The 3,474-nt window shown below is 35.7% G+C and overlaps 1 long non-coding RNA gene across 1 annotated transcript; it reads left to right on the forward strand.

Annotated features, from left to right (window-relative positions):
* Positions 1-1,549: 1,549 nt before the first annotated feature.
* On the forward strand, positions 1,550-2,497 carry LOC149682722 (uncharacterized). Its single transcript, XR_016365519.1, has 3 exons — positions 1,550-1,639; positions 2,240-2,288; positions 2,365-2,497. It is a non-coding gene; the product is annotated as an uncharacterized LOC149682722 (long non-coding RNA).
* Positions 2,498-3,474: the final 977 nt, after the last annotated feature.

A 3,474-nucleotide genomic window follows, 5' to 3' on the forward strand; every position in this document is an offset into this window, starting at 1 on the left:
AATAGAGCTTAAAACGTTTAGGAAAAAATCAGTCTATAATAACTCAAAACCAAAATCTTAATGAAATAGTTTATAAAATCGCCCGATTAAACTTTAACCCTGCAATTGTTAGGAAAAGAAAATATATATACTGTAAGACAAGTGCTTCTATCAAGTTCTTAGGAAACAACAGGGAGGGGCAGGCTCGAGACTCGCTCAATGTTTTCACAAATACCCAAGAAAGCTCATCGATGATTGGTCGAAACTAACAAAAAAAGTCGAACGTGCCCCTCTCGAATTCCATATAAAAGGTCACCTTTTCAATTTTGAAAACACAATCTCCAATTTTCTCCATCGATGTAATCAATATTCAATAAAGAAAGATACTTATCTGCAGCGAGTTTTTATGAAATAAAGTTAGTTTGCTTTTATTGAGTTTAAACTGAAATCTACATTAATAATTCCAGTTATCTTGAAGCAGTGAAAGTTAAAGCCCAATTAACACGCCACAATTAACAGAATAGACAAATTTGTTTATTACAAAGAGAGAAACCAACACGCCATTGGGAACCCAACCATGGTGTTAATCAGGCATTGCTGAAAGCTATAAATGGACTTCATTAGTTTTTGTTGAAATACGCAAACCTAGACGGAATTGGATCGGTACATTATAAATTTTTGCAATAAAAAGTAGATTTAAACGAGAACGTTTCCTAACCTTAGATTGAATCACACGAACGAAATATGTTTTGTCTACTTTTCTGATATCGAATTTTCTTCACAAAGTTTTCTTAGAAACACTTAAAGCATTACTAAGTAAAAGTAAGTCTATTATTTTCCATCAACTATAATTACATTAAGTTAACTTTTACTGAAACACCGACGTAATGGTTTTTAAACGTTAAATAATACGAAGCTAACTATAGTAGAATTCAATCTCAGAAAGGATAAATATTCTCGTAGAAAACCGATTCTTTCCAGTGTTAAATTTTCGCATGTCCAACTCTTCTAATGTTGCTTAGCAAAATTATTGATCAGATTCTCCGGGTTTAACTCGCCGCTAAAGAATAAGTATAGTACTCCATTTAACTTCCGTTATTGCGCCAAGCTTGATGATAAATTGACCCAATCCACTGCAGTTTTAGAAAGCAGATTAAGACAGCGCAGGTCACGGGATGCGTACAGACGCGTTACCCAATGTCCGTTTGGGGTAATTGCGCGTTATAACTGAAGAAATACTCTATTAAAAAATTGTAATGAAAGACAAGTACGAAAGTTTCTTATATTTCTGTTATTATTTTGCTTATAGGACTCCTAATTAAGGTTGGTTTTTGATTTATGCTTATTGAATTAAACTCGGAAACTTTCTAATATTCATGTGCTACCAATCAAAACAAAAGCTTCGATTGTGGCCAATTATCGTAAACTAGCTTAAACCCATGTTTTTAAAATACTTACAGCTTACCAGGAATAAAAGGAATGCGAAATATGACACTTGTGCTTTAATTATGTTTGAGTTTAGAAAGTCTTGTTTCAAATCAAACTCCACCATCTATCTCACCCTGTTACCATTTACTCTCACCAAGTCTTTACTTGTCCATGATAGGATGGCATTGAACGAAATTGAATTTGTGGGAAACGATCGATATTTCAAATACAGGTAGAACTCGAATTTTCAAATCCTTCATTTTTTCGTTGATTTGAAAATTATTTTATTACTAGCTGTTACCCGCGGCGTCGCTCGCGTGTAATAAGAACTTCCATCAAAATGATATAAAGAATGGGTAGATTTTACTGATGACTAATATTTTTGTAGCACCCTAGGAGCTATAAGGCACTCGGCGTTGCCCGTCAGCCCCTAGGGATGCATTTTTTATTACTTTTCACGCGGATATTACTCCATAAAGAAGGGTTTTTAAATTTCTGGCCGCCATTTAAAAAGATGGCTACAAATAGAACCCGAAAGACCATTCAGCCTGTCTATAGGTTAAAGGAAACCAGTGTACTAAATATTTGCGAAATCGGTTGAAACGCACGGACTTTGTTGAACAGAGAAGATTTTTTTACATTTCTGGTCGCCATTTTTTAAGATGGCGGCGGATTAGAAAAATCTTTCTTAGTACGCGCCTACTACTTATGAGTAAAGTTCCTGCAAATTTTCAGCCTTCTAGGGCAAGCGGTTTGGGCTGGGCGTTGATTATCAGTCAGTCTGTCAGTCAGTCAGTCAGGACTTAGATTTATATAGATATATAGATTAAAGGTACGCAAATGAGACAACTATTAATTGTTCGATACTTGAGTATTTTGGGGTGAGTTTATTTAGATATCAGAGGTGAGAATAAAGAATGCTTTCTAGATGACAATTACACTTTCATTTCTTGTCAGGACTGGACGTCTTATGCACAGTTCCAGTTCATGGCTGAATATTTAAAACGATTCCTCAATATAAAGTAAATTTAATAATCGGATTTTGAGTGCACTATAATTTGAACAAAACCCTCGCTGTCTTCTTCGGGCAAATGGGTATGGGAAAAATTAATAAACTCGATTTCTAAGTCGATTATAATAATAATAATCGATTATTTGGGATTTTCACCTCTCCGAGTGACGTATGTCCCGTGTCTGTCATTGTTTTTTTGTCTGTTGCTACACCGTCTCTACCCTAATTGAGAGACACAACCGAAACTTTTAATTTTCATTTATCCTAAATCGACTTATCTACTCAGTTTTTGTCGTTTCGTTGCAACGATGTCATTACTCGCAGCAGAAGTAAAATAAGGTACTAGAAGTAAAGTGCTCTAGCAATGGTAATAGATCCTGGTACTAGTGAACAAATTTGAGGACTTTATGCCGCTGCCATCGCGCCTACACAATATAGAGAGAAAAAAATTGGTTGAGTTCCAAAAACATTTCCTACCACCTTCCACTCAACCTAAAGCGGCGGAACACAGACGCGGGTGCTTGAATCTAGTTCGGCCGTCTACCGCCGCGAGCGTCTCACATTTTGGAGGGAAAAATCATAAACCGCTACCAGAGGGCCACCCGTTGGTGCGTTATCAAGAATATTCACTTTCGCCAAGTGAAGAATTTGGTTACCTCAATACTTCTAGTCCCTTATCTTACTTCTGCTCGTAGCAATTAACTTTTGATGCCAAAACGTATCTGCTACTTAAGTCGAAATCAACTATTCGCACACCCCCGCCAAATGCATTGTTTGGTAACTGAAGTTCATGACAATGTTTTCCCGAGTTCACTATACGCAACTATCAGAAACAAATCTCTGATTACAGACTGCTATAAATCATTGCTATCATTATATTGTAAATTAAATTCTGTCGATGACTTTTAGACTGGAAGAAAATATTTATAATGACGGTCATAATGTATACAATAAGTCAAATTTGTTCAAGGTATGCGATTTTACGGCTAATATTGAAAAACTCTGAACATATTAAAAAAGTAATTAACCCTTACGGCGTTTTTAGAAATCTCATG

Source organism: Phalangium opilio, unplaced genomic scaffold, assembly GCF_054372755.1.
Source record: "Phalangium opilio isolate 3A_F unplaced genomic scaffold, DU_Popi_V2 ptg000038l_1, whole genome shotgun sequence".
Taxonomy (NCBI): domain Eukaryota; kingdom Metazoa; phylum Arthropoda; class Arachnida; order Opiliones; family Phalangiidae; genus Phalangium; species Phalangium opilio.